At 41.9% G+C, this 19208-nt stretch overlaps 1 protein-coding gene across 6 annotated transcripts in view; it reads right to left on the reverse strand.

Annotated features, from left to right (window-relative positions):
* Positions 1 to 19208, reverse strand: part of LOC134209714 (protein GDAP2 homolog) — a 292581-nt gene that overhangs the window by 206890 nt on the left and 66483 nt on the right. For 2 of the 6 annotated variants that reach the window (XM_062685731.1, XM_062685730.1), the window contains exon 1: positions 674 to 1085. The exons of 1 other annotated variant lie outside the window; for it this stretch is intronic. The gene's annotated coding sequence lies outside the window, so the exon portion shown is untranslated. Of the gene's footprint in view, positions 1 to 673; positions 1088 to 19208 lie in introns of those variants that run through there. 3 more of the 6 variants (XM_062685726.1, XM_062685729.1, XM_062685728.1) reach the window with 3 other exon arrangements.

Raw genomic sequence — 19208 nt, forward strand, 5'->3', positions numbered from 1 at the left:
ATTAATATTCTATTTGAGGAGCTTTTATTTTGCTGCTATGATTTATCATTTGACATTCATTGCAGTATATGTATACTTGTTTTCACTCTCTTTAATTATGCTCATTAAAGAACTGGGTACCATATTATTTTCGGTGTTTTTCAAATACGTGAATAAAAAAATTTAATTTTGCGTCAGCTGCATGAGCACTCAATTGCAAAAAAAGGCATTGATGCAAATACCATGTTTACATATTCTAATCTCATTGAACACAACAACAAAAAAGCCCACTGTGCGCATCGTTCCACATTTTTCCTACCTTTATCCGCGGTAAGAATGGTTAATCATTCGCTGTTTTTGCTTCATTATTAATGCACCATGAGGAATCGAAACCGATTCTTCAAGGGCCGGAAAGGGAAAACGAGTGAGGGTTCGACGCGGGGGAATTGATATTCTGCGATTGCATCGCGTGCCGTCCAGAGTTCACCGTTCGGACACAGAGAGCCATACAATACGTAGTCTGCGATGTTGATGTCGTGAGACGGACTGTGTAACAACGATGGTAAACGAATCCACTGGGCTTGCCCAAACAACCCGCCTAGGAGGAGGAATCCAATCCAGCCAGCCACCACCACTGCCTGTCGAAGGCGGCACTTATCACATTAATAATTGCAGAACCCTTGGAGTTAATTACTTTTACGTCAGCTTTGTTGACTTATCTTCCTCACGGCTGTTGCCGGGTTTCCGATACAAGCAGAACCCAAAAAACACTACCGGAAACAAATCTTATTGGCACACGAAGGCACAGAATCGAAAACCGACGGCGGCGATGACGAAGACCGGTTGGACACGGGCGGTTAAACACACAACACCAAGCACATCGACCTTTGATCTAACTACCAGCTCCCGTGCGGAATTACTAGCACCAGGTTGGCGTCACTCGACTCAAAGCAAAACTGATGACGCCTCTGCAATTATTTCGAGCGAAAGAATAAAGAATGACAACACACCCAACTAGCCCAGGGCAGGTGAATGCCGAACGTAGTTAAAGATGCGCACACGTAAAGCTCCGTTCGATCCGCGAACCGACGACGTCAAAGTAAAACTAACCATCGGATCGACGATAAACGCCCGTCTAAGCGAACTACGTCGGTGGGAACGCACACCAAACCAACGATACGGCAGTGTTTTCAGGTTCTGCTTTGTGTGGGCTCGGTGGTGAGTCAAATGTGCAACGGCATCACGGAGTTTACGTTATTTGTGGGGGTGGATGTGGAGCTTGGGTGCCCTGTGGAGATGCTCACCGAACTTGGTGTATCAAAACACGGTCGAACCGAGCTAATGGCGTTGGGGAGCTTTTTGATCGTCCCTACTGGCGCGATCACCCGTTTGCTGGATGCAATAAAAACTCGTTTCGCCGATGATCAACAGAGGTGACTCAGCAAGCGGCATGCTCCCACTCAGTAGGCGCAGCGCAGCGTGTTGCGCTATCAGTTTCGCGATTGTGTTTGTTCCACTTCGCACGCGTCTATCAAAATACATCGCCGCGCCAGGCAGGGACTGGTGTTGAAACCGCCAACACTGACATATTTTGTGGTAGGTTAGATGGAGCTTTTTTGGAGGGCGAGGCTGGAAGTTTCCAAAGCTCGAGGTGTGCGGAATGCTTTGAAATTGTGCGAGTAGCTTAAGCTGGTGGAAGCTTTCGAGCTTGTGTGTTTTCACCTCTGTACTACGGCATGTAGTAGTACAGTGTTGGCACAGACATAGAATCAGATCATAATTCAGAAGCAGTTTGAAACGTTCAATTCTTTTCTTTAAAGCCAACGGCTTAAGCGCCACCTTCGTATCTGAAGGACCGTTAACTCTTTTTGAAATACCCCGGCAAGAGACAACCCTCTCAAGGCAGGTTGAAACAGTTTTTATAGAATTAACCGCACAAATGAACGCAAACGATTCGACCAACTTCCAACCAATAATAAAATAAATAATAATCAATTCAAAAAGCCAATCTCGTGAGCGAAAGCTCATTTGAGGCGTAAGTCGCAGTGTGGGATTCAAACTGCTCGTGCGTATGGCGTTTTTAGACGAGGTAGAGATGTCCTCGGGCTTGGTGGAGTCAGAGCTTTTGGTTGCGAAGCTCTACGCCTCACGTCTTGGCTATACGAGCAATCACGGGGCTTTTGAGGACTCGAACCACTCGCTGTGTCCGATCGTTTCGTCCAATTTTGTAAACCGTGACTTGACTTCACCACAGGTGTCTTTACTGCCGCCGTGTATATCGACCGCACCACGCAGGGGTTTTCAAACAACCCAAACTTGCAGCCCACGTTGATTGGGCAACACGCCTGATAATTCCTTTCCCAATAGTTCACTTTTTATATTTATTCAGAGTACTTAGGAACTCTTAAAATTCAATTTCTGAAATCCGAATGTAGTTAATTTAGAATATATTATAATAATTTTAATAATCTTTAAGCTTTCCAAAACTTTTAACTCGGCCAAAATGCGTCCGAACTCAACTTAATACTCCACCAGAATAAAGCGTGTATTCACGATTCAAAATGGAATCAGCTTTTTGTATGATACACAATTGTAACCCAGTGCTGTACCAAAGAATAATGTAATCTTTCCGCATTGGTCAGTTTTGGAGAGCGAGTTTTTTGATTTTCTTAATCGATATTCGTTTTTTGATTCCTTGATTTGGAGGTCAGTGGAAATTGCGCATTAATTATATTTAAACCAAGTGTTTCGCCTTAAGTTACGCAACAAGTTATTTTAGTACTTTATTTCTTGCCTGAATATTTTGAATTAAACAATCTCACAGATAGGAGGCAGCACATGTATACATATATGACTTGTATGCTAATGGTGACACTAAGGGAAATTCATTATTCATTTCAAACTCAAGACATTTATTAAAAGAAATTATAATGAGAAAAACAAAATCTTACAAGTTTAAGCTAACTTCAACTGACATATTTAAAAGGATTTTCTAGTCCTAGTAGTATCTAGTAGCACTAATAATATTCTCATCTTCATCCCATCGTTATTTCTGTGTTTCAACTTATAAAGATAGCAGCAATTGTTCTTTCAAGTTTGAGGATCTGTTGAATCAGATCATCTATCATTTAATTATTTAATCACTAACTTAAGGCATTATACGATTATAGAATCTACAACAATATTGTATATGTATTTGATGTACATAATTAAATGTTCGGCCTTCGGTCCCAGGAAACGAATCGAAACTTTGCCAATGGTCTAAAACAATCGAATTCTTGTGACTGAAAGCTGAAAACCTAATTATTGTACACGAAATTGTCACGCCGTTTGACCTAACACGAAAGAGCCACACAAATTGCCTTCCTCATGTACAAGTACAGTCCACTTCTCAACAATTCCTCGTCCAATCAACTGGTTGAATTTGATTTCCATCGGAATGCATTTGCTTTCCTTGATGACCGCCGCCGCCGGTTCCTAGAAATGCATATTAAGGAAACCAATGACGTTCCATCGTATGGCTGCCCGGGACGAAGACTTGCGTGTCACTAATGGAAGCATTAGTGACCAGAGGGAGATATTATCAACTTCTGTGTAGTGGTTGCTCTTTTCGGTAACAAACCCGCAGTTATTCGGTTGTAAACGCGAGAGGTACAAGTATAATTTACTTCGATTACTTCGGACAACAAGTACGAAGATTGTTGGACGCTAATTTTCTTCGATTGAATTTTTCAATCACACGTGCGATGCCTACCCGTTTAATATGGATCTCTTGGAAAATGTTCGAGGCAATTTATTTATTTGATCAAAGACAAAGTACAGCTAAATAAAATATATCAATTCATCATGTTTACACTGAATTGCTAGATGAACTTTCCTGTGTATTAAGTGCACAATGAAAAGTGGGTGACAAATTGCATTTGGCATGTTATCGGTGACGCATTCCTGGAATTATGTGGGGCTTGCGCCATCTTCGCCCGATACAGTTTCATTATTCAATATCAATGTGCAATGCATTCTGAGGCTTGTGCCATTGTCGTCGGTGCATACTAACGTTTATTGCATAGTGCAGCAATTAATGATAGCATTGTGACGGTGCATAACAAAGCTCGAAGTATTCTTAAATAATGTATTTCAAAAAAGGCCAATCAAACCGATAATGGTGATACTGTGGAATTATAACAAAGCAGTTGTCTTTTTTGGTTTTGTGAACTTATAACGGGTATCGGCCCGCGAACGAATACTGGATTCGCTGATAGCGATTGAAAAAGCTTGCACCTCAAAAATGTTGTATGTGAAGTGGATACTTTGTGCTGATTTTGCCTGTCGATAAACAGGATCTTGTTTTACTTACTGATAGTTGATGCCGCTGAAGGCTACAGTTTTCTCGTGGAAAAGCGACCCGTATTTCAGGGTTAGTAGAGGCATTTTCTTTTGTTGGTCACCAATTCAAGGGGGTAATTTTGAAATAGCCAATTCGGGTTATAATCAAGATATCTGTGAAGGAAGGAATTTTATGGATGAGAAAGTTTATTCCAGCAAAGTAAAGTGCCAATGATGTCTACGAAATTCAATTGATATCTTCCGTCAAAACTTTTTAATTGATCAATCGATTTCTTAATTTATCTAAAGTGAAACCCGTTAGAATCTTTCTTATCTTCGCTGATTTGCACCATGCATTAAAAATGTTTTTCAGATTTATTTATCAACTATTACTCTCGATTTAGCCTCCCCAAAAATGTGAGATAAGGGCTACTATGGCCATTGTGGCTTACATTTTTGGGTTCTGTCGTGATTGTCCTCAAGCTCAACTCATATTACGTCTCTGAATATTTTTAAAATTTTCACCATATATTTGAAAAAGTACTGTTCTTCGGTTCCGGTTACGTGCAGCACGTGGACACGCTGGGTTGCCGTTGGTCTGATACTAGGCGTAGCTGACCCAATAGACCAATTGAACTCAACGCCCGAACAATTTGGAGAACCTAGAACATTTACGTTGTACTTATTTGAATGATAAAGCATTCGCATGGGCTCTTAGGACTTATATAGTGCTCGAACATCTGCGTTGTACTTATTTGAATGATAAGACATTCGTTTGGGATTTTAGGACTTACATGGGTTGCTAACCGTTTGATACCAGGCGTATTTGACGTGGTAGACCAATTGAACTCAACTCCCGAACAATTTGGAGAACCTAGAATATCTGCGTGAGCTCTAAGGACTTATATGGATACGCTGGATTCCCATCGGTTTTATACCAGTCGTAGTTGATCTGGTAGCCCAATTGAACTCAACTCCCGGACAATTTGGAGAACCTTTAAGACTGTATGACTTATATATAAAAAAAATATGACTGGTAAAGCATTTACATTTCCTCTAAGGACTTATATGGACACGCTGGGTTGCTATCGGTTTGATACCAGTCGAAGTTGACCTGGTAGAAAAATTGAGCTCAACTCCCGGACAATTAGGAAAACCTAGAACATCTAAGTTGTACTTGAATGGTGAAGCATTCGCATGGGCTCTAGGGACTTATATGGACTTGTTGGATCACTGTTGGATCACGATCATGCTTCAGGCACATAAAATTTTAATTTATTCAGAGCAACTTCACTACAATCTGCCAGATGTATTGGAGGCCTTAAGAAAGTTTTTGTTACATTATTTACACTAATATCAGACAAATGAATTATTTTGAAAAGCTCTGCTCTGAAAAGGTCTGTTAAACAGACTATTAAAACTCCAAATATGACCAGTTTCATATATCACTGCCTAAAATTACGCTTTTGGGCCACCTAGTTTTCTGAACCATAAAAAGAGGGAAGGGTGCGCAAAAGTACAACTATTCCCCTTGATTTTAGTGAAAATTTTGAGTAAAAACCTCTAAAAACTTCAGAGATAAATGGTTTTTAAAATTAAAAGTTCGTCCTGGGCATTTAAGCGCTAAGGTAGCGAGCTTAATCACAACTTTAAAAAAAAACCCAGATTAATCCACCTAGCGGCGATGATGCCTTTCTCGTAAAATGTACTGAAAAAATCACATAAGAAGGGGAATATATCGCATATTTTCTATCAATTTGCATGTTTTTGCATTAATTACTATGCATTGCCATCATTCTAGAAAAAAAAGTTCGATTTTAGAATTTTTTTCCAAGGGGGGATAATTCCGAAATGCAATGTCCGATCGGACCAATTTTCAATAGCAAACCGTCGAATGCAACTTGTTGCGAGTAAATCGGATAATGCTAAGTTCCAAAAAGTGTGTCTACAAAATTTGTACACATACACACATACACACACACACATACATACATACACACAAACAGACATCACCTCAATTCGTCGAGCTGAGTCGATTGGTCTATAACACTATGGGTCTCCGAGCCTTCTATCAAAAGTTTGGTTTTGGAGTGAAATTATAGCCTTTACGTATACTTAGTATACGAGAAAGGCAAAAATGAAGTCTAAATCGTTGACAAACGGCTAATGAGTACTATCTAATCAAAATCCCATACATTCCAATGCAATTTCTGGAAAGCGAGCCACTTTTGGAGAGGTACCTGGTACACATTGGTGATCTGATAGGATGAATCGATACAAGTAAATACGAATAAATACTCAATACTTTTGATCTGATACCAAGTCCTTTTGGAATCGATACTTTGACATCCGATACCAAGTAAGTGTCGAATTGAAGTAGTTGAATAGAAATAGTCGTATTTCTTTCGTAGTAATGTAATACTAACATTTAATAGTACTTGAATCGAGTAAATACTTTCAAGTAGGAGAAATCGCCAAATGTCCAACGGCTAATTTTTCCGCCTATTGTTGAACGCACGTGAATTTATTTTTTTGCCGCTAAACACTTATTTGTGCTAACTGCGGTAAGATTTTGATGAAATTTACCATGAAATTTGTGGAAGACCAATGGACCACCATCAAGAATGCCTTCACCGAAACCAGCGAGAACAATCTGGCCGAACTGCGCACCCAGAGAAAACAATGGATCACCGTCTCATCGGAAAGGAGGAAAATAGTGGAGCAAAGAGAAGCCAAAGTCGCTATGGAGCGATCAGAAACCAGAGGAGCCAAAGTCTTAGCCCGTCAACGATACGCGGCTCTTGAGAAGGAAGTAAAACGCTCATGTCGACGATACAAGCGAGCGTGGGCAGACTCTCTGGTCGACGAAGGAGAGAGGGCCGCCGCAACTGGGGACATTCGCCTCCTCTACGATGTCTCACGACGCTTAAGCGGGGCGAAGATGAATACAACGATGCCTATGAAAGACGTGAATGATCAGTTATTGACCGACCCAACTGACCAGTTGAAACGCTGGTTCGAGCACTTCGAAAAACTTTTTCAAGTGCCAGCCAGGCCATCACCACCTCAGCATGATCTACCTAAGATCCGACGTATACACTTAATTTTTTTTACCGGAATCTCAGCAATCTGTTCAACTTTTACCGAGATTCGCACAGCCGAGCCTCAGCAAACATGTTTTTCGCCGAGATATCTGTCAAAGTTGTTGAAAATCAGCAAATAATTTGCCAAAACCCAGCTAACAAACCTATTTTTTGACGGATTTTGCCGTGCTGCAGAAATAAAAACTGAGTGTGTATAACACGCGTCAATACCGAAGCTTAATCACTGCTAGAGATTCAAACAACCATCCAAAGCATGAAATCGAATAAAGCCCGAGGTTCGATCGCATATCAGCCGAGATGCTTAAAGCTGACCCCATGACATTCGCTGAACTACTGCATCGTTTATCTCGTAATATCTGGGACACCGCAACTTTCCCGGTCGACTGGATGCAAGGTATCTTAGTGAAGGTGCCCAAAAAGGGTGACCTGACTGTATGCGATAACTGGCGAGACATTATGTTGCTGTGTACCGTTCTCAAAGTTCTATGCAAAAATATCCTAGCCCCGATTTAAGGAGAAAATCGATGGGACTCTCCGGCGGCAGTAGGCCGGATTCCGTGCCGGAAGATCCTGTGTGGACCATATTGTCACGCTCCGCATCATTCTGGAGCAGGTCAACGAATTCCAAGAGTCCCTTTACTTGGTATTCATTGACTACTACGACTACTACGAAAAAGCTTTCGACCGTCTCAATCACGAGAATATGTGGGGCGCCCTGAGACGCAAGGGGGTTCCTGAGAAAATCATCGGCCTTTTCGTGTAGAGTGCTGCACAATGGGGTCTTGTCCGACCCTATTCGGGTCGTAGCTGGTGTAAGGCAAGGATGTATTCTATCACCGTTACTGTTCCTCATTGTAATCGACGAGATTCTGGTAGATGCGTTTGATCGTGAACCAAACCGCGGGCTGTTATGGCAGCCTATAACCATGGAGCACCTAATCAAATTCGAATTGACTGATGACAATGACACTCCTCGCCCAACGGCACTCTGATATGCAGAGTAAGCTCAACGACCTTGCCGAGCGCTCCTCTTCGGCAGGTTTAGTCATCAACGTCAACAAAACCAAATCCACTTGTCATAAGACGAGTTTGTACAATCCCATTGAATTCCACCACTTAATTGTATCTTGACAGATACGTATTTCGACCTCAACAGTAAGGCGGTCTTCAGTGTCTCATACTTGACTCGAGTCGAGTCTTATTTTTTTTTTGTCTTTATTTAGGAGACTTGCAGCCCGAGGCTGGCTCGTCTCCGGAACTCGTCTTATGACAAGTGAAGACATTCCACTAAAAGCTCAAAATAATTTTCTTATCAAAACCAAACCACGGTGACTCTTTCCAGTTTCACAGTAGCCGGGCAACCAGTGGAGAATGTTGAAAGCTTCCAATATCTTGGTAGCCAAATGGCGGTACCAAGATCGACATAGGCGCACGGATCAAGAAAGCAAGGGCTGCCATTGTGAGTTTAAGAAATATATGGAAAACATGCAAATAAGTGAACGCACCAAAATACGAATTTGCAACTCTAACCTGAAATCTGTGCTGTTATACGCTAGCGAAACATGGTGTGTATCAGTGGAGAACACTCAACGTCTGCAGGTGTTCATTAACGGATGCCTGCGGTATATAATTCGGGCCTGGTGTCCTCACAACTGGATCTCAAACAACGAGTTCCATCGTCGTTGTCACCAGAGGCCAATATCAACAGAAACTCGGGATCGGAAGTGGGGCTGGGTCGGCCACACTCTATGTAGGAGCGGAAACGAAATCTGTAAACAAGCATTAGACTGGAACCCAGCGGGACATCGCAGCGGAGACAGACCCAGAGGCTCATGGCGGCGAAGCCTCAATAGAGAAATAAAAGAAGTCGACCGAAATCTAACCTGGCAACAGGTTAAAGCGATAGCCGGGCAACGCTCAGGATGGAGATCTTTCAAGTCGGCCCTTTGCACCACCGGAGGTGTACAGGATCCATAAGTAAGTAAACTAAAATATGCCGTGCGGTGGCTCTTTCATCATGATTTTCAGCTAAACATATGGTCATGCGCTCGAAATCGATAAGTGACCACATTGGCAACTCTTGGAACCTATGAGGGGCCCCGGAGAACCCGTAGGAGGGGACATTTCCAGTTCAACTCCAAAATATGCCGTGTGGTGGCTCTTTCGCCATGGTTTTCAATACTTCATAGGTTCCAAATGGAAAATCATGACGAAAGAGCCGCCGCACGACATATTTTGGTGTTAAAACGGAAATGTCCCCTTCTGCTGGTTCCCTGGGAGCCCCTAATAGGTTTCAAGCGTGGCCAATGTGGTCACTTATCGATTTCAAGCGCATAACCATCCGTTTGTTGGAAAATCATGACGAAAGAGTCATCGCATGGCATATTTTGGTGCTAAAACGGAAATGTCCCCTCCTACGGGTTTCCCGGGGGCACCTTGCATGTACCAGGTGTGGTCACTTATCGATTTCAAGCGCATAACCATCCGTTTGTTGGAAAATCATGACGAAAGAGCCGCCGCACGGCATATTTTGGTGTTCAAACGGAAATGGCCCCTTTTACGGGTTCCCCGAGGGCACCTCATAGGCTCCAAGAGTGGCCAATGTGGTTTATTATCGATTTCGAGCGCATAATCATCTATTTTGTGGAAAATTATGACGAAAGAGCCGCCGCATGGCATATTTTGGAGTTAAAACGTGTGAGATTGTAGTTGGTAACCCTACCATAAATGTAACTCTTTGGGATCGCACACCCCTGGGTCCGCGAATGTGTCACAGCAAGCCAGTAACGGCACGGCGTTCAACGGCGATGTTTACGTGTCGGCATCAAAGGGCTCGTGCAAAGCTACGAGAAGAAGTCGGCCTCTTTCTTGTGCTGTCCGCCGACCAGGTAAGTCGTGATTGAAACGCAAATTGAAACGTTACAAAACGGAAATGTCGTCTCCTACTGGTTCCCCGGGGCACCTTGCATGTACCAGGAGTGGTCAATGTGGTCACTTATCGATTACAAGGGCATAACCATCTGTTTGGTGGACAATCATAACAAAAGAGCCGTCGCACGGCATATTTTGGTGATAAAATGGAAATGTCCTCTCCTGCGGGTTCCCCGGGGGCACCTTGCATGTACCAGGAGTGGCCACTTTCGTCGGAAGCCCTCTCATGGATCATACATTACCGTTTTATGAGAATCTATGAAGATTTAGCGATCAAAAGACATATATGGAGCGATTTTTATGCTCCCCTCATATGACCGACAAGGTCCCCGTGGAAGTCGTTTCCCGGTGGCCATTGTATCCAGAACCAGCATATCACCATATTGCCACAAAATTGATGAGTTTATCTTTCGAACGGTATATAAACTTTGTAATTCGGTTATAATTTGACTGTTTTATAAGCATTTACATTTCTGGGTCAATATGACCCTAACATCTTATTCGTAAGTTTTTCCTAATATCCGAAGCTAGGACAATAAGTTGTGGTAATAAGGATTAATCGTATTTAGTCTTCGTTACCAATTGCAGTCTCTGAATTATAACTAAATTATCTTTATCCTGCAGATGGTTAAAAGACTCGAATTTCCTCCGTTTGAGGCTAAACTATATGCAGCGGAAGTGACTTTTCAAGCAATTAGTTTAAAAAAACGGAAATTCTTGTTACTGAACACTTTAGCTAGAAATGGTTTTGTAGACAGTGCTAAACCCCGGATTTGTAGCTTTACTCGTGATATTCTAGAAGGAAGGCAAGGATGTGGCTAGGGCTCCGGCCAAATGACAGTATTACTGTTCTGTTTTCTCAAGGAAAAATTGATAAGGGGCGCGCCTTCAATGAGATTGTTCTCTGTGAAGGGTCTAAATAGCGGGACCTTGTCATGATACTCTTGAAAAAACAAAACAAAAACTGTATCGAAACCGATACTGCATTGCTTCTCAATAGTAATGGAGTAATTCGACATGCACTTTTACACTAAGGATACGGGGAATGCTACAATAGATTTAATAACTGGTCGCAGTGGCACACCCGAACAGGAAAAAAGGCACTGTTTAGGATTAGAAATTAATGTAAAACTAGCTTTACGTTAGGTCAACTGGGAGATTGGGGGAGAGAAATATCGTTTGATATATGTACTCATATTGCTCACCAACACACGAACCTACTTCTATTCAGCTGTTAGAACTAAATAAAATCAGTCGATAATCGTTGCCCAAATAAAACGGTCGTTTTAAGATTAAAATTATAGTAGTGCCAATAAAGTAGATTTGTTCTTTGCTCGCCGTATTTAATTGGGTGTAACTTGGTGTCCGGAAGTGCTAGTGAGTCGTCTGAGGCCACATCCTGCCACTCCCGAGCCGTTGGTGCAACATAAACTGGCGCCGTGACCAGGATTGTGGCAATTACTTCCGTGAAGACATCAAAGATCGTCTTTGCATCCGTCCGCCGGACTGACTCGCCATTTTCGACGCCGATCCAAGGACAATACCAGCTATTCAGTCCTTTGTCCTGGAACCCATCCGACGCCATCCCAGTAGTCCTGGTATTCAATCCACTGCCATTGACCTGCATGCTTCAATAGCCTATTGTTGCCGAGTGACGCCAACTGATATTTGGCCAGTGCACTATGGTCCAAGATACAGATTTACGCGGAAAGATGAATTTTACGCCAAAACTATATTTTTTAGAAAAAACTGTTGTTCTACAAAATTGTTCGAAATAGTAAGGCCATCATTATGGTGCAACCAAAAAATAGGGTGGCCCATCATATAAAAAAAAATTAGAAAATATTTTTTTTATTTTTTGGAATATTGACATGTTATGTTCTACAAAGTTGTAGCGCAGCTTATTCCAATCAATTTTTCAAAAAAAAACTTTTTCTGTAGCTCTTAAGTTGGCTGATTTGGAGCAATTTTACCTAATTGGATTAGGGTGTACCTCACAAAAACAGTATTTTTGATCTACTTTTTTTGTTTTGGATTTCTCGAAAAAGTCGTCTTCAGGTGACTTTTAGAGCTCAAAAAAATGCATCTTTTGATGGGTGAATATGCTCAATATCTTCTACCGATCAAAAGTTATAATCGTTTTTCTGTCAAAATTACATTTTTTTCATAAGTTGATATCTCCGGTTAGGGCAGACCAAAAAAATATGTTTACACGGCATTTGAAAGAGAAATTCATATTCCTTATTGTGTCAAAAAATTGGGGATATGTTATTTTTTTATCTCAAGTTTTACCAATTTTACTAAAATCATGTTTTTTTCAAATAAATTGATATAACTCGACAATGGAAGAAGATACAGACGATATTCTTATAGCAAAACACGCGTTTTGGAAAGCCCCAAAAGTCTTCAGAAGGTGACATCCGTGAAAAATAAAAAATGAAATGAGCAGATCATAAATATTGTTTTTTTGAGGGACACCCTAATTCTGGTAAGTAAAATTACTCTAAACAAGTGAGCTTAAGAGCTACATAAAAAGTTCATATAGCAAAGTTGATTGGAAAAAGCTGCGCTACAACTTTGTAGAACATTTTATGTCCATATTCCGCAAAATAAAAACAAAAAAAAAATTTACATTTTTATAAAATGACCCACCCTATTTTTCGGTAACTCTATAATAAGGGCTAGAACAGAACAACTTTGTAGAACAATTTTTTTTTTCTTAAAAGTATGCTTTAGGCCGAAAATGCATCTTTTCTCGTAAATCTTGCAATACGATGATAATAATAAAACTTATAAAAAGTGTTAAAGCTGTAGATATTTTATTTTTCATTTCTCACAAATGTCACCTTCTGAAGACTTTTAGGGCTTTTCAAAACGCGTGTTTTGCTATAAGAATATCGTCTGTATCTTCGTCCATTGTCGAGTTATATCATTTTTATTGAAAAAAAACATGATTTTAGTAAATTTGGTAAAACTTGAGATAAAAAAATAACATATCTCCAATTTTTTGACATAATAAGGAATATGAATTTCTCTTTCAAATGCCGTGTAAACATATTTTTTTGGTCTGCCCTAACCGAAGATATAAACTTATGAAAAAAAAGGTAATTTTGACAGAAAAACGATTATAACTTTTGATCGGTAGAAGATATTGAGCATATTTACCCATCAAAAGATGCATTTTTTTGACCTCTAAAAGTCACCTGAAGACGACTTTTTCGAGAAATCTAAAACAAAAAAAGTTGATCAAAAACACTGTTTTTGTGAGGTACACCCTAATCCAATTAGGTAAAATTGCTCCAAATCAGCCAACTTAAGAGCTACAGAAAAAGTTTTTTTAGCAAAATTAATTGGAATAAGCTGCGCTACAACTTTGTAGAACATAACATGTCAATATTCCAAAAAATAAAAAATATTTTCTAATTTTTTTTATATGGTGGGCCACCCTATTTTTTAGTTGCACCATAATGATGGCCTTACTATTTCGAACAATTTTGTAGAACAACAGTTTTTTCTCAAAAATATAGTTTTGGCGTAAAATGCATGTTTCCGCGTAAATCTGTATCCTGGACCATAGTGCAGTGTTATCTGGTGCTTCGACTTTCTGCAACAGTTCCTTTGATTTTTATGAAATACAAGGCCTGTTGAGATCAGGCAGAAGGTAATTGCCTGTCCAACTAATGTATTTCGTTTTTGTTGGTGCTTTTGAGATTTTTATGCTTTGCATGTGCATGCCGAATCGTCGCTGAGTGATCGAAGCAGTGAAGTGAATCACCGACCCGCCGAGCTGCGAACGACTTTAGTGCCCGAACGTGCTTCTTGTGATCGCTACCACGCCGTGGTAGGTGCATCGTCCCGTTCCTGTTGAGTAGCTACGAACCGTGTACCAGCAGTGAAGCCTGTGATTGTTCGTGCTTGAGGAAAATCGCTCGTGACGTCCAATAAATTGGCAGCTACCTTCTTGTGACCACGCCGTGGTCCGCGTCGAGATCCATCCATACTCCGTCTGCTGTGTTTCTGCTCAAAATAAATATACAAGGGATTAAATCTGTCTTGTTCAGGTGAGAACCTTTCCAAGTGAGAAGTCTTGTTTGCGCCAGCTTCTTGGTCTTTTTCGTTCGCCAGGTTCTGTTCTTCGATGCATCGTTCCTTCAAGATGGCCGAAGAACGTCGGAAGCAGGTGCTGATATCCCGTCGCACCACGTTGCTCGCTTCGCTATGACGTGCGGAGCAATTCATGTTGCAATACCAGGATGAACGGGACAAGCTCGAGGTGGATGTGCGGTTGGGAACCCTGGACGTGCTCTGGCAGGGGTTGGAAGGAGCTCAAGCCGAATTGGAGGACACAGAGAAAGAAAATGAAGACATGGTGAGAAATTTGTCGTACCGCTCTAACTTCGAATCGCAACTCTTCAAAATAAAAGCTTTTCTACGCTCTAAACTTCCGGCTCCTATTTCTATGCAAGCTAATCTCCCTCAAATTACCGCTACTGGGGCTCCTTCCACTCTAAACGGTCTAAAACTGCCTACTATCTCATTGCCTTCTTGAGTTCTCCGGGGACTATAATGACTGGCTAGCTTTTCACGATACGTTTTTGGCGCTAATTCATACGAATTTGGAGGTGGCAGACATCCATAAATTCCATTATTTACGAGCTGCTGTTAGAGTAAGGTCGCTCAACTCATCGAGTCGATTGGGATCAGTGCGGTCAATTACCAGTTGGTATTGCGAATGAGTATCTGCCGAGGAAACGTCATCTACAAGCTTTGTTGGACTGTTCGACGATAAAGAGTGAGTCTACATCCGCCCTGCATGCAATAGTTGATGATTTTGAAAGGCATGTGAAAATTCTTGGTCAACTAGTGAACCGGTGGAGTCATGGAGCACCATGCTGGAACACATCTTGTATACACGGTTGCATGATGACACTTTGAAAGCGTGAGGAAATTATGCGTCCACTTTGAATGCTGTTACCTACAAGCACCTTGTCGAATTCCTACAGCGTCGTATGCGGGTCCTCGAATCGATTTCCGTCAATCAGCATCATCAACCAGAGCCAGCGCAGCCCCCAGCCTCTTTCTCCAAAAGGTCATTTCCGATGAAAGTTTCTTCCCATGCTGCCGTCGAAAATCCATCCCTGAAATGCTATGCCTGCGATCAACGTCATCCGTTAATCAAGTGCTACAAATTCGAAAAGTTGCTGATCTCCGAGAAAATAAGTCTCATTAATTCCAAACAGGTTCGCTCCCGAAAAGAAGAATTCGCTATCAACTTCGATTTTCTGGTCCTCAAAAGCGTCATCTAAAACTTCCCACACACGATGTATCAGTTGACGATTGGAATTTGCCTCAGGATTTGTTCTATGCCGATTCAAACTTCTACAAAAGCGCCGGAATCGACATGATAATAGGCAACGAACATTTCTTCTCTTGCTTCAATTCGGCTGCTAGGATCCACATGTCTGATTCATTACCGCTGCTAGTAGATAGCGCCTTCGGTTGGATAGTCTCTGGCGCCGCCAACAATCCCAAAAACTCCCGTGAAGCTACAGCCTGTTCTATTACAGTGATGTCCTTTGTATACCTCGAAGAAAGTCTGGAACGTTTTTGGGAAATAAAAGAGCTTCCAACTAACCAACAACCAACCAACTCCTACTCTTTGGACGAGAAGAAATGCGAGGAAATATACGCATCTACGGTCCACCGGAACTCCGAAGGGCGTTATGTCGTTCGCCTTCCAAGGAAAACCAACTTCCACGAGCTTGTAGGAGAATCAAAAACAGCCGCACTACGGCGATTTGAGCTGCTCGAGCGTAGGCTCGATCGCGATTCCCACCTGAAAAAAGCAGAGGCGTCGCGTAATCAATTCTTCAACCTGTGCACTATTTTAATATTTCGAGAAAAACACGTAAAAGGGACCTGAAATGTTTAAACAAATAATTTTCCAGTGCGTTTCTCAATATGTTTGCTTATTTTGTTGCATCTAACTGGTTCTTAGCTACTTCTTATTTTTTGAATTAACTCAAACTTAACTAACCTTCAAAGTGATTTAAGTAAAGTTAAAAATTACTATCATCAGAATCGTTTCCAATGTGACAAATAAGCAATATATCTATTCGGAAATTATTGAGCTGGCACTTCCAATTCTAATTTGAGTTATTCGTAAAATGAGACGAAGTTTTAAATACAGAAAAGGAATATATCAATCATGCAAAGGCTCTAATAATAGTTTGTAAATAGCATGTCATATCAGAAAAATAAAGTCTGTACAATAAAGAGACAATGAATTTCATCGCCCTTACTCTTCTCAATTAATAATTATTCGTAAGGAAGTCGCACAAACCCCCATATATATTTTTTAATGGTTGGTGTTTGAGTTGGCGCTTCGGTCGTTCGTGTGTGATATTGTTGATCGAATAAATTGAGTGTTCACGCTGCTGTAGGTAGAACATGGTGGATGCTTGACTAAACGATAGGTGGAGTCAATGTTGATCAAACTGCTTGACTGGTGTGTACGCTGCATTATTCGTAGGATGTTGCGTGCACCTTATTCCTCGGTAGACGCCAATTCGACAAATCCAACAGATTTCTCAATCTCGTCCCAATCAAGAGGTACTTCGACAGTAAAAAATACTTGTCATCCACTAATGTGTTTTTTCTTAACAGCTGCTAGGTGAACATGCGACATTTTTTTCGTGTACTCATAAGGCACAATTAAAGCTATCATCATTGGTACATGGAAATGCTAAAAGAATCCAGCTTTTGGACGAAAATCAAAAACAGATAGCACACCCTCCAGGAATTAAAATAATGGTGTACATCCAACGCGTAACTAATGAACCATATCGTTCCGAAGGTCGGCTTTAATCGAAATCGAATCGATTCCATCCGGTTCAGTGGAACCCGAACTGCCACCGCCATTCTCTGGAGGCCCGGGACTGGTTTCGGACAAATTAATTCCGACTCAATTTTATTTTGCGGACAGCATGTGACGAATAGCTTCTCTCTGCATCATTCGCAAATATGTTCCTATAGGATATGTGGCGCGGAACATTTAAAATCGGATATTGAGATCAACCAACCGTTCTGACCCCGTTGGACCGATGCCAAATTGGTCCAATGAATATATGGGTGTCGGCAAGATCTGGTTATAAATCATCCTGGTAGCGACGGCGATGGCGGCCACGGCGACGACGTCGTGAGGCCAGGTCATCATCACCACCCACTTATTTCGGGAAGGTGGCGCTCGTATTTGGGACCACCCTCTCAACCCATCGTCATCGCTTCCGCATAAAGTATGCTCGGTCTTAATTATTTATATTTGTGGCATCCGCTCTGTTTGGGCTCTGGGCGATGTGGCGATGATTGTGGAAGCAGCGAAACATAGTTGCATTCTGGGATTTGCGTGTTTTGGGGTTTTGGGCTAAGGATATTAAATAAATCCGACTGCCTCTTTCAATGGAATTTAATGGGCTGTTGCGTCGTTAGTCATTGTTTTTCAAAAGGTTATTGAATTGGCAATGTGGCAGAGTTCTATTGTTGGTAGAGTTGCACTGCCATAAATTTCAGATAATAATCGATTCCACAATAACACGGAATTTGGATGCTTTGGTATTTGCAAGAATCCATAGTGCGTTATTGAAAATTCGTATAGGCAAAACTCATATAGGCAAAAGTCGAAAAAAATGCATTTTAGGTCGAACGAAATTTTCGGACAAATGGCCCTTTCTGCCAAACGACCATTTTATCTGAACGACATTAAACCTCATATGAATAAATTGCTTTGACAGACCTTATTTGCACCAATAACGACTTAAAGTGGTGCCAAATATTGCAGACAAATGTTCCTCATTTACTTCATGGCTTGACGCACAACTACCCACTCACACTAATCATCACATCACATCCATAGCAGTTCCCTTCGAATCCATCACGGGAAACAAAAAACCACAAAACCACCACGGTACATATGGGCAAATATAAGCCAAACCACGCACACCCAACGCGTCCATCCGTCAGTTCCGTACGAAAGGGAGTCCCGCTGCCTTTGTGGCGCCAAAGTTGGGATGAATGAATGGGAAGCGATGCTCGCCACAAACAGAAACAGAACAAAAAAACACACACAGCTCTCTGCGGTATTCTCATCCCATCCCACATACGTACCCGGCCAATCTAACTCATCCCACCGGATCTTCTCTAGGAGTTACCGCCGTCACCTCACCAACCATCACCAGTTGACCCAGTTTGGGTCCTATGTACGCCTTTTTGTGGTTTTCTCGCGCTTTGGCACACGGGGCTCGAGAGGGTGCACTGCTCCGACAAGAGGTGAGACATGGGATGACGGAAGTACGGGATGCTGTAACAATGTGTTGTATTTAGGACAAGAACCTGTGCCGCAGCATGCGGCGTGCCAAGATCCCTCCCGCACCCACGTCCCATGGACCAAAGGCAAGCATTCCCTCCCGCAGCGGCACTTATGCCGTTGCTTTCCGGATTGGGGGAGCTGGTGGACGGCACACACAAAACAATTACGATCTTCTAAAGAGCGCATATTTGCTTGCTACAACGAACAACGTTCCATTGCGTTTTGGCGGCAAAGGGTAAATGGGAGGCACTTTCAAGCGAGTCAGACGAAAGACGAAAGAGAATTTCAAAGGCTCCGACGATTATGGAATCTCAAGATGGATTCCGCATAAATGATATATGAGGGGAATTTCAGAGCCGGGCATCCGAACGCGGTTCACCAGCATCAGCTTCGTTTTCTTCATCATTCTTTTCTACGATGCGATGGTCAGCGAAAATCCTTTAAGATGCGTGCGATGATGGTGATGGCGGCGATGGCGATGGGCAGATTATATTGGCAACGGCCCA

The sequence above is a fragment of the Armigeres subalbatus genome, chromosome 2, assembly GCF_024139115.2.
Source record: "Armigeres subalbatus isolate Guangzhou_Male chromosome 2, GZ_Asu_2, whole genome shotgun sequence".
Lineage (NCBI taxonomy): Eukaryota > Metazoa > Arthropoda > Insecta > Diptera > Culicidae > Armigeres > Armigeres subalbatus.